Genomic DNA, 12,388 nt, shown 5'->3' with positions numbered 1-12,388 from the left:
TTTGATGTACAAATTTATTTATATTTGGCAGACTTCATGAGGTCTTTAAGTTATCTGAAGATTCCAAAGGAAAAGAATGTTGAAGCTGCCATGAAAAGCAGGCTTTGTCTTGGGCAAAGGTTTCCAGGTTTCTTCCCCACTCTGGAATCTTCTGTTCCCAAGTCTAACCAAGTAAGGTGTGATTCTTTGTATAAATTTCCAGTGATTGGAGGAGGACTAGTGGAAAATACCTAAGACAAGGTATGTTTACATTTGTTATAAAACAATATAACTATAAAGAAAAAAAATTATTCTGTCTTAGGTTTTGAGAACTAATTGAGAGATGCTATCAGAGTAGGCATTAAATGTGAGTACCTTTATCTTCCCATGTATTACATAATTTGTGTTGCTTTTAATTAAGCAGTTCTTCCTCTGCTCCACCCACGGGCTTGGTATCACAGGCATATACTGTTGAAAAGAGATTTTGGGAGTTTAAACCTGATTTGAGGGATTCACTTGATATTTAGCCAGGTTCCCCTAGGTGTCTACGAGTTGCTCTTGAAAGGCTGTATCTACAGTAGTGTGTTAGTCTGTGTTTTTGAAATGAAACCTTATTGTCCTCACGTAGTGGTTTGAATCGCAGAGCTCATTCTGTTGTATGCTAGTTAGATCTTTTGGTTTAGTTTCATCCAAAATTTGTTCCCAGTGTATGCCTATGGTGTCAATGAACCAAACTACTGAGTGGACCTTACCACTGTGAAGTCCCCCAGCAAGGGTGAGTGACACATGTGTGCACTGACAGAATTAAATGAAAATGTGACACTGCAGTGCTTCCCATGCTGTGTAAAGTGTAACTGGCATCTGCACTTTGGACACTGTCAAGAATCACACTTGAGTCTTACTCTGCTGTTCCACAGTCTACCCAACATTTTCCTCATTATCGTTTCCATTCTTTCTGTTGTACCTTCTGTTTCTCCATTTATTTTTTTTTTTATTTCTCTCTTTTCTGACTGCTTTTCTAGCCAATGGTGTCAAGGTTTCTGGCTTCCCAGGTGTTGTGATATGGTAGCACCTTAGACTGCAAGGAAATGCTCATTTTCAGTCTGTCATGAGAGGACTGAAATGTTTGGCTGGATAGCCTGGCAGCAGGAGGAGCAGGCTGTGTACCTGGATAGTCATTGACTACCAGGAGACAAGCAATTGGGCTGTGCATGTAGTTCAAGAAGGTGGAAGAAGTCATCTTGAAGACCGGGGCAACAACCAGATCTTGAGGTGTCATAGCATGTCCTTACTGTAGTGGTACTGTAGAGATCTCTTTGGAAGCATAGGGTCTCCTGTGCTTGTGGCAGCTGAGATTCAGCCCTGCTTTCCTTGTATGTGTTGTTAGGCTGGAGGGGGAGAACAGGTATGTGAGGCTTCAGGTGGAACTAGGGCATGGGTCCAAGTGTGTGGAGAGGCAGTGAGGCACTAGTCTGAGCAGGAGGGCTGTCTTAGGTTTTTAAATGCAATTGCGTATGGCTGTGAGCTGTAGGAGAAATCTACCATGAAACAACTCTGTCCCAAAGTGCTGGTTTCCTGTTGTGGGAGGTCTGTCCAAGAAACCAAGCAAACTGCACACAAGGGTAATGTACTTGTGTAACCATCCTCTACTTCCAAGAGGCGAAACAGCCTCTTCCCCTCCATAAATGCTGTAGGGTATGAGCTAACAACACTAGACATAACCTTGTGAACAGTAGCCATGACAAATATTGGTTGAGGTGGCAGTTTATGTGGAATGAAAGGCAGTTACCTGCTGACACTGCAGTAATGTTTTTTTCCCTTTCGCATACCAGCAAGCCTGGAAGGTTTCATGCCTCTTTCCACTCTTTGGTAGGATCAGAGGCTTGGATGTCAGGTGCGGGGCTGCTCTTTCAGTAGGCAATGTGCAGTCATGGATTGGTTGTAGGCCAAGGCAGGAGAAAAAGCCTGTGTTGTCCTGCTTCCTGGTGTGATTTTGTTGCAAATATATAGCAGCTGACTGGGAGGTAGACAAGCTTGTGTGTCACAAGAATTTTGGTTGGTTGGTAAATGGAGGCCATGCTGGAAGATGTGCTGTTTACAACTGTGGTCTAAGGCAAAAGTGAGAAGGGACTAGAGAAGGAAGAGCTTGGAGATAGTTGTGGTCAGCTACCTAGAACTTGTAGCAGGCCTGACAGCATTTCTTGGCCAGCCTGTGTGCCAGATTAAATCTCAGGAGACTCCGGGAAGATGGTGGGAAGACCAGTATCTTCAAGAGGCATGTGGTTTCCCTCCAGAATTCCCACATCATGCTCTTGGGCAGTGAGTCATGAGACAACTGCAGGAAGAAAGGAATGTCAGCTTGGCTCTTTTAGCTTTCGTACACCTTTGGTCATCAAATACCCTCTCCACTCATGTAGGTGAGCATGAGATAATGCAGCATGGAAGCAGACCCTATACAGAGTGCTTGCTGGAACTCCAACCTTCCTCAGTACTGGGGGTGTGATACTTGCCCCTTTGGTTAGACCTCACTGATATATTTGGGTTATTAGTCCCTAGTGGGCCACATTGAGCTCGTGGGAGAAGTTCATACTGGTCCGGTGATTCCTGTCTCTTGCCTATATCTGAAATTCTAGGCCCCACTGGTTCTCCCAAGCCCTGTCTCTGCTCATCCACACAGGGATTATGGGCCGCTTCTCATGGAATACAGTTTTGTTTGGACACTTTTGCTGAACCATTCCAGTTCAGCTCAAGTGTTCTGACCACTCAGAGTTTTGGGTTTCCACCTTAAGTTACCTGACTTCCTGACCTGTGGTTTTCTAGGCTACAGACTGAGCCATGCGTGAAGCTGGAAGGTTGTGTTAACTCTGAAAAGGCTGCTTCAGCAAAGAGTAGGCTTAGAATAAATGGATGCCTTCAGCCTTCTACTGAATTACTGGCTCAAACATCCACATGGGATGAGTAACATATATCTGTTTTGGTTATAAAATATATATGTTAAGATCTTATAGTTGTATCTAGTAGTTGAGAAATAATGACTTATGCCCTCAGGGCTCTGAGATATTGACCTGAGACTACAGAGCAGGCTGGGAGGAAATGGAGAAGCTTTGAAACTTGCAGCCAGCTTGTGGAGATGGGCTTGGGCATACCTTGTTGGGCACCTTCAGGAATCATGCGAGAGCTTGACTGTCACGTACTTAACTGGTCAGGCATGAGTTTGTTTCCATATAGTGATGTATAGGGGTTTTTTTTAAGCTGGTTATAAATTTTAATGGCAATAAGTAATTTTTGCACTCAGATGAACTGCTGTCTGTCCCTTAAAAAAAAAAAATCAGTACCAGATACAAAATTTAGTGTCTGAGTTATCAAAGTGGCCGGGAGGTGGCATCAATGTACCACAAAAAGCATTTGAATCTCAAAGTGTTGCTGAAAGGAGGCAGATTCACTGTGAACATTTTTGCAGTGCTTGCTTAGTCACTTGTGTCTGTACGAGTCACTTTGTTACGTAGGTGAAGTGTAGTATTTTTATGGAACTTGTCTAAATCAAGAACTAATATTTGCTGGCAATTCTGGTCAGATATTTTTTTAGGGTGACTGGATGTATTTGTTTTTGTACACAGTTACTCAAACTGCATTTGTGTGGTTACCAATTTATGCAGGTAGGGTTTTTTTTATAGGTCACTGATCTCAGTCACTGGTTTTAGTGTCCTAGACTTCAAAGTGAAGAAAACTGAAGTGGCTGGAGTTCACAAAATTGATGCTTTATGAACAAGAAATGTTTGCTCTATGTTGCAAATATAATGTGTTCCTATGCCCCTTTCATGTTAAAATATTCTGTAATCCACAAGGATCCAAGCAATAAATCTGATTTATAATCTTTTATTGTAGATGAGTATCGTGGTAGAAAACAAAAATATCAAATGACTTTTTGACAATGGAGTGCTTGTGAGGACTAGAGCGAAGATGCGAGAGTTCCTGACTCAGGCCTGCAGTCAGGGTTAGATTCCTACTTAAAGGCAATAATTAAAGTGTTCTGTGTACAACACTGGCAGCACAGGCCACAGTTTCCTAATAAAGGGTTCTGTGTTTTTTTCTTGGAGCTCTTCTAAAACTTTGGTTCTTCCTCAGTCTTTGTGTTATCATCATTTCTTTTTAATTTCTTCCTTCATTTTAACATTTCAAAGAATGAGCGATAAGGGGGGGGGAAAAAGCAAACCACATTTTCTCCACACGTCAGACACTGCTTTGTTCTTGTGTTTTTGCTAACCCACAAATAACACTTCTAAGTAGGAGCTGAAGAAAAGCTGCAATCCCTCAATCCCTCCTTTATGAAGGAGTGTTGTCATATTGGCTGTAGCACTGACCTACTGCAGGGTTAATGTGCAATATTCTGAATGCCCTAGACTGTTGGCTGCTCATCTTCCTTGGATTTCTACTAGGCATTAATCTCTTCTGTTTGTATTTTGAACTGGTGCCTGCACTTCTTAGAATCAGTTCAACAGAGAAAGCAGCAGTACCATTGTGAGACAAGATAAAAACTATGAGCCTTGCTCAGCTTCATTACTAGCACATACCAGAGGATGACCTGTGCTGTGTTGGGATGATTGTTGGGTATGCCAGGGTGATCTTACATGTGGCTTTGATTGATGTTTCCTGCAAAGACTGGGGTTGGAAGCGTCTGTCTGCATTCTTCTCTTTGGAACCACTTGTTAGTGTCCTGTGGCTGCCAGCAGCTGTGGAAGACCCTATGTCAGTATGTTGTCCATGAGGTATGAACTGGACTTGGGAAGTTTCATGAGATGCTTCTTTTCAACAAACTTCAAGTGACTGTAATTCTCTAAAACCCGGTTGTGCTTTTGTTTTGCATATGTCACCATTTCTTAGAAAAGCAGCATGTATATTTGAATTTACATGGCATTAGCCTGTGGTATTAAAGCATTGTACATATGTCCATGTAGGACATCACCCTGTACAGCTTATGGGAGAAACTTCAAAGCAGAGAGCACTGGAATGATACCCATGCTTTGGGGCAGGCATCTGAACCTACTGCTAACTTTTATCGTAAGCCACTCAAAATTCTGTTCTGAAATAACATTTGAAAGTCAATTGTTCTTAAAAATTTCCCTATAGGAAAAACGAAAGGAGTGTGTTGCAGTTGATGCTTATCCTTGTTTCAGTAATACTATTTGCAAGAAAATTGTCCACATATGACTTCAATCAGCTTTAGTATTTTGATTCTGGGAGTACTAAGCATTGTAGGCCTGGTGGGAAATAAGCTGCTTGTGTAGTTCCTTACCCAGTTATGGTGATCTTTTTTAATTTTATGTATCTACTTTCTCCAGCCTGAAAATCTGCCTTTGTTTCTGTTTCCTCTGCTCCATGTTTATTAGCTTGTGACTTCTGACATCCCTTCTTACAGGTGGGGATGGGGTGTGTATATATACATTTTCAAATATATCTTCTGACTCCTTTCTTTGGAGTGAAAATCGGGATAGCCAGTTGGAGAGTCAGTCACCCCTGAATGTCACTAGACCCCCAAGCTCATTTAAAAGATAGAAGCAGTTTAATTGCAGTAGCATAAAGTAAAGGTAACTTGCCCTGCTGAGGTGTTTGCATGTTTTGTGCTGCTTCATCAAGTGTTTTACTGGTATCCAGGCTGCCTGTTTTAAAGCTACTCAGCTGGAGGTGACTATGATTAGTAATACTGCTTCATAAATGATACAACTTGGTGTGAACAACCCCAAGAACAAATACATCTTTGAAATGTGTGATCCTGCTGGCCAAAAGAGTAGACACAAAGTGACTTTTCATATGAAGAGATAACAAGATATGCCTTTACTCCATTTGAGCTGCAGTAATTTGGAAAAATAGCCTCTAGAAGTTTCTGTTGCTGCCTAAAAGGAATTCTTCAGTTGAGTTCTGTAAGCTGTAGCAAAGATTGCTAGAACTTACATAAAGTCTCTCTCCATTTTCCACCAAGAAAAACTTAATGTGGTAAAATGCTGACCTATTAATAATTAGCATCTCCCAAGAATTCAGTGTCTTACAGAAATAGTTGCTTGTATATATATGAATATCTGAAAAAAAAAAAGTGGCTTTTGTCATTGGCAGGTCATCTGTATATCAAACACACTTTTCTTCTCCTGGGGCAATGTTCTTAAGAACTATGGAGGTGCTGCAGGGAGAACAGAACAGAGGACTGAGCCACAAGCCTAAACATATAAATAGTTCAGTCTATGCGCTCTGAACCTGGCCGTTTTCTAAGCCTCCTTGACTTCCCCTTCCAAAGAGGTGACCTCTTAATTTAAGGTGTTGCCACCTCATGCTTCTATTTCAACAGTTCATACCTTATGATGTGGGATAATGCAAGACTGTCTGGTTTGTTGTGTTTTTTGTTTTTTTTATGAACTCCAAACTGTCGTAGATTAGAACATTAGCTGCAGTCATACACCATCTGTTGTTGCCTATTGGGCATATGACCATGTTCCTGAACATCCCCTGTGTCAATATCCTATGTATGATAGGTAGAGATTTAACTATTTGTTGACAAAGCGTCAGTGAATTGATTTTTTCTTTTTTAAGCAAGTGGTATCTTGTGTTTGGAGATTTCCCTGTATCACATGCTACATTAACTCAAACCAGTACTGTCATAGCAGATATTTCAGAGAAAAAAAAAAGATTTGTTAGCCATATTAAATGTTCATTGATTTCAAAATCATAAAACTCTGACATAGATACAAAATATAGCTGTATCCACAACCAATAGGTTTGTGTAGTTATTGACTCTCTTGAAGTGCTATTTCACTAATAAGAGCAAATGCTGTTCCATAAAAAGCAAGGAGCTTATGTTGATCCCTGTAATTACTTTTTAAGCAGATGGAACATATGTGTCCAGCTCATTTCAGAAGCCTCAGGCACAGCGGTCTTGCACTTATGAGGAATCAGTCTCACTTGCATGAAAAGAGCTAGTAGTAAAGATAAGTTGTGAACTCTCCTTGATCCCTACCACACAGCAAGTGTACTGTTGAAGGTACATGCAAGCCTTGAAAAAGCAGCAAAACAGGAACGAGTACTGCACAAAGTGCCCTGGGCACTGAAAAAAAGCTCATTTTCAATGTTAACCATTCCCAGTGTGAAGCTTTCAGTGCTGTGATGGTTGTATTTTGAGGCAGGCCAGCCTAGTGAGTCAGCTTTCTGGCCAGAATCCTACATGGATCATTAAAAAGTAGTACTCAATTAAAAAAACCAAACAAACAAACAAACAAAAAAAAAAAACAACAACAAAAAAAATATAAACAGGAGGGCAAAGGCTCCTTCTCACACTGTACAAAACCCATCTATTTGGGCTCAAGGTTTATCTGCTATTGCATGGAATCAACCTTTTATTGAACATAAGTCTTATTTGGAGCTTGTCTGATGATTAGTATCTTCAAACTGTCTTTTGTTAGATCTCAACAGAAAACCTGTGTCAAGTCATGTATTAATTGAAGCATGACAAACAACTGTTTTTTCTCATAGATGATCGCAAATAAAGCAACAATTAAAAGGGCTACAGTTGCTAATTTGGAACTAAGCTACAAGATAGGATCTGGATTGCTTTCTTTTGGCTTGTTCTTTATCTTCGGGATATCTGAAGCAGCTGGAATTTCTGCTAAAGAGAAACAGACATTGTCTGGCTTCTGCTGAGATGTGTGTTGTGCTGCCTGTGCCAGCTGAGCCCTCTTTCCCAGAGGAAGAGTTCCACCCTGTGGGAGGACAGATGGTAGTAGTGTCTCCTGTCCTCTTTGGGCTCTGCCAGAGCAAAACCCAACTCTCTGTGGGAGCCCAGAGGTTGATGCCCAAAACCCTTGCACTCATCTGTTGTGCTGGCAATAGCATCTTTTTTTCTGAGGTGCTTCTCTACTGCAGGTACTGTTGCAGCCCCCAGTGCTGCAGCTACCTCTTTGCTCTTACCACCTTTCTGTCTAGGTTTCCACTGATGCGAACCAGGAGTAGGTTAGGCATCCTCTTGCCTATATTGACCTCCTGTTGGTTTTGGTGAGATGGCATGCCTGAGGGAAGAACTTTTAACACTTACTATAATACATAATAGTGAAATAATAAACTAACCTGATTAGTTGGTTTCTGTAATAGGTGTCCCTAGTACATAATAGATCTCTTCAGATCAAGCACTCACCTCAATCTATTTCTATTGTCTTAGACATTATTTTGTGAGTCCTTGACAATATCTATAGCAAGATGTAGCAGGTTCAGATAATGAAAATCCTCTGCCTTCTCATAGCATAACTTTTTGTACATTGCAAACCTCTCTTCTGTGGTGTGAAAAGGATACATACAGATGTTGTCTCTAAATGGCTTTTTGACATGAGTGAAAGTGTGTCAAGGTGTGTGCTGAAAATTAAATAGTACAGCAGCTGCATGATAGTGCTTGGCCCCCTTCTCTGGCCCTCTCGTTTACTCATATGGATGTGTCTGTGAGTCCTGCAAAACCAAGAAATGCATCCAGAAGGAAAGTGCACAACATGACCTATGCAACCTGTTCAGTCATAAATCACCCTTGCCAACAGTTCCTGTCCCTGTAGTCATCCTGTTCAGCATCTAATTGCTATATAAGATGAACTCTAGGAAAGTTGCCCCAAAGCCTAATCCTGTATCCAGTGCAGCCTTAAGAAATTGAATTCTTACTCAAGCAGGCAACTGGCCACTCTCTTGTGAGACTCTTCTCTAAGGAAGAGGAAAAAAAACCTCAAGATAAACCTGACTACCTTCAAGTGCCTGAGCTGTCCCATAGAGACACTTCCTCATGCTGAAGAGGAAATAAGGTGATAGTTCTTCATTAAGTTCCAATAAGTTACACAAAGCTAAGCAAGGCTAGGCAATAGTGATGTAGGTTAAAGGGTTAGCTAAGTGTCTTTAAAAGTTAATTAACTGATTGTTAATTCCCTGTATCACTACCTTCCTGTAATTTGAGGATTGCTTTTAAAGCCAATGAGCCTGTCACAGAGACACCCCAAAGGCAGTTTTAGGTGGAAAACAAGTTCTAAAACTGACTTTATTCTGTCCGAAAAAATGCAGCCAATAAACAGACTAGAAACAGGGTTTATACAATTAGTTAGCACTCTGACAACATAACATAAAGGTTTGGATATCAGTTGAGGAGATTATTGGGGTGCAGCAAAATGAGAATCCACAGTGTACATGCACACACTCACAAGAAACAAACCAGAGCCCTCTGACTCCAGGGTGAACTATCACTTGCCTGGTTAGACAAGGACTTATTCAGCGATATATCCAGTAAATCATTGCTCACCCAAATGAGGAGGTGAGGTGCTCCCAGTCCTGGAAAGTTTTCTTAGATTGCATTCCTGCTTAAGGCGAGGGCTCCAGCACAGACCCGCTGCTCTGAGAAGATCACACAAAGGGAATCTTCAGTGGGAACCCCATTTATAGTCTGGTCAGATCTGGTTGTGGGCATTCTGGAAGCTTCTCAGCTTCTCTGGGCCCCTCCTCTGCTAACGACCCTGTCAACCGACTCTGGGTCCCACAAAAGAGCCATTAACTGCCCCACTGAAGGCTCCAGTTCTCAGGGGTGAAAGTGCAACTGCCACAGGCCTTGCTCATGTTAGGGTTCTGCTGGTTTTGCATTATTTTTTGACAGTTTTGCGCTGTTGAAATATAGCGTAGAACAGTAGTATAAATTAGCCCTTCAGTTCAATTTATTAAATCATGTTTGTCAGATATGTAAGGTAGAAGGCAGCTTTTACATGGATTAGCAGTCCTTAATCCTTTTAAACACTGATTCAGTGGAGCACCTAAGTGTGTGCTTAAAATTAAGCATAGAAGTGGTTCCCTTTAAAGCATTAGGATTATTTGCACACAGAGCTTCACAGAAGTTATGATCAGGATTATAAACAGAGACTCTCTGACATGGCAGCAAAGTACATTAATGCTGCCTCCAGTCTTTCCCTAGCTGTTTCTCATCTTTTTCCTGTTTGTGGATGCTTTCTCCAGTCAATAACTTAAGCCAGTACTTGTCTGATCTTTCCTTGAGAAGCTTCCTGGTCCCTTAGGATTTAGCAAAGCAGTGTTTTGTCACATGTTCCACTCTCCTCTTCCCTCTTCCCTCTTCCCTCTTCCCTCTTCCCTCTTCCCTCTTCCCTCTTCCCTCTTCCCTCTTCCCTCTTCCCTCTTCCCTCTTCCCTCTTCCCTCTTCCCTCTTCCCTCTTCCCTCTTCCCTCTTCCCTCTTCCCTCTTCCCTCTTCCCTCTTCCCTCTTCCCCTCTTTTGAAAAAAGATAACAAAAAAAAAAACCACACTGGCTTTTTTTCAAGTGTTCTTTGACCTCAGCAAAATTATATAGTTGCACTTGGAAGCAGAATGTGGCTTTTGACCTACTATTTCATCCCCTGATCTTTGCCATTGGTGTTAAGATCATGTATACCTTGTGAGAGAGGGATAGCAGGCTCTCCCATCTTGTGTACCACAAGTTAAGAATGAACATCAAACAGGAATCAAATATTCTCCAAAGCTTATGATCTTGTGTACTACAGGTGAGTGTCTGCAGCCCTTTCCATTATATTCTGTACATTGCTGATCTCACTGACATTTGTGCAGTTGCCTGCAGGCTCTGTTCTGCAGTTTGTTCCCAGGCTTTCTCATAACTCGGATGCCTCATTAGTTACTGTTTGTCCTTTATATGAAAGTTGAGTGCAACCTTAAAAAAAATAAGTGAATGCCTTGGGCCATTTGGGAGCTCTAGTTGTGTCCTCCTCTCTTTGAAGGTGTTAGCAGCTCATATAGGAAAGTTGATCCAAAGTTCATGGAGAGTGGTAGAAAGGCAAGGAATCTTGTTAGCCTTGTACAAGGATATGTCCACGTGTGGGTTTATCTGTGGGTCAGAACCTTGCCCATGCGGTGTCTGTGTGTTGCAGCCTTGCCCATAGAATTCTACTCCCTCTTTAAACATAGCTGCTTCTAGAGGTATTGAAAAGACTTTAAGAATGAAATTGCAAGCAAGAATAAATGCTGGCATCCAAAACTCTGCACAGAAGAGGCCTTCAAATCTGCTAGAGTGATTTTAAATGCCCAGATTCTCTGCTTCCTAATAGGGAGTTCTCATACATCCAAATAGCACTGAGAATCTCAGCCTCTGTTTATATTTACCTGCAGCCTCTATATGTGTGATTTATATATGCAGTCTTTCACACATACATGTTGTCAAGTTAAAATTGCCATGTTACGGTAGTGCTCCCATCATGGTGATGTCTGTTTTATTTCAGGGGGAAAAAAAAAATCAAACAGAATAGCTGCATCTGGTTTACTGCCCCTAAATATATCTTCTTTTCTATAGGAAGTGATTTTATTTGCATGAACAGTAGAGGCAAGAGAAAAGCAGGTGAGTACCACCCACACTATACTGCAGCAGTGGGTGTGGTAGCTTGTGTAGCAGGGTGCAGAGGTTGTCACTCCTTGCTTGTTAGACCATCTCACCTATTGCCAGTGTCCCAGACTGCAGCTGATCATGGTTTCCTCCAGACAGAGAGCTTGCCACAAAAAAGACTGTGGCAACCCAGATGGAGGGTCTGCCCCGAACTGTGGCTGTTCAGGTCTCTGGCTGCAGGGAGTGCCAGAGCCTGCTGCTGCCAGGGGAGGGAGGCAGGCATTCCACCTGTGTGAAGTGTGAGCAGGTGCAAGATCTGCTCAGCATGGTTGTGGAACTTAAGGAGGAGGTTGAGAGACTGAGGACCATCAGGGAGTGTGAGGAGGAGATTGACTGGTGGAGTAACTCCTGGGTGTGCCAGTCAGAAAGACCCCAGGGAGATACCCCCCAAAAGATTATGGACCCCCCACCCTGTTGGGCAGAGTGGGGAGACTCAAGACAGCCCCTGCCCTGTCGCTGTTGGGCAGAGGTAGGGGCCCAAAAAGATGAGGAGGGTTGGAAGCAAGTTCCAGTTCAGTGCCGCGGGCAACCCCCCTCCCTACCTGCTTTGCTTCCCCAGGTGGCCCACTGTAATAGGTTTGAGGCCCTGGATCTTGAAGGAGAGGTAGGTGAGGATGTGGTGCAAAGCCCACCTACAAGGTCACATAGGAAGAGGCAGTTGACTCCACACCTCCAGACTGCCTCTGATAAGAAAGGGAAGGAGGAAGGAAGGGGAAGGAAAAGGAGAGGAAAGGAATTGTAGTAGGCAATTCCCTTCTGAGAGGGACAATATGTAGAGTTGACCCCCATCATAGGAAAGTGTGCAGTCTACCCAGAGCCCGGATCAGGGATATCACCAGGACACTCCCCAACTTGATGCACTCAATGGACTACTACCCACTGCTGATCTTCCAGACAGGTGGGGAGGAAGCTGCATCCCATAGTCTGATGGGAGTGAAGAAAGATTTCAAGGCCTTGGGATGGTTGGTGAAAG

At 42.5% G+C, this 12,388-nt stretch overlaps 1 long non-coding RNA gene across 1 annotated transcript; it reads right to left on the bottom strand.

The window, feature by feature from the left end:
* On the bottom strand, positions 1-9,371 carry LOC139827545 (uncharacterized). The gene is made up of 2 exons (XR_011738263.1): positions 9,287-9,371; positions 1-2,314 (listed from the first exon to the last, which is right to left on the bottom strand). It is a non-coding gene; the product is annotated as an uncharacterized lncRNA (long non-coding RNA).
* Between the last annotated feature and the right edge of the window lie 3,017 nt (positions 9,372-12,388).

This window comes from Patagioenas fasciata, chromosome 3 (assembly GCF_037038585.1).
Source record: "Patagioenas fasciata isolate bPatFas1 chromosome 3, bPatFas1.hap1, whole genome shotgun sequence".
Classification (NCBI taxonomy): domain Eukaryota; kingdom Metazoa; phylum Chordata; class Aves; order Columbiformes; family Columbidae; genus Patagioenas; species Patagioenas fasciata.
The sequence above is the reverse complement of the archived record's forward strand: the minus strand, read 5'-3'. Positions and strand labels throughout refer to the sequence as shown.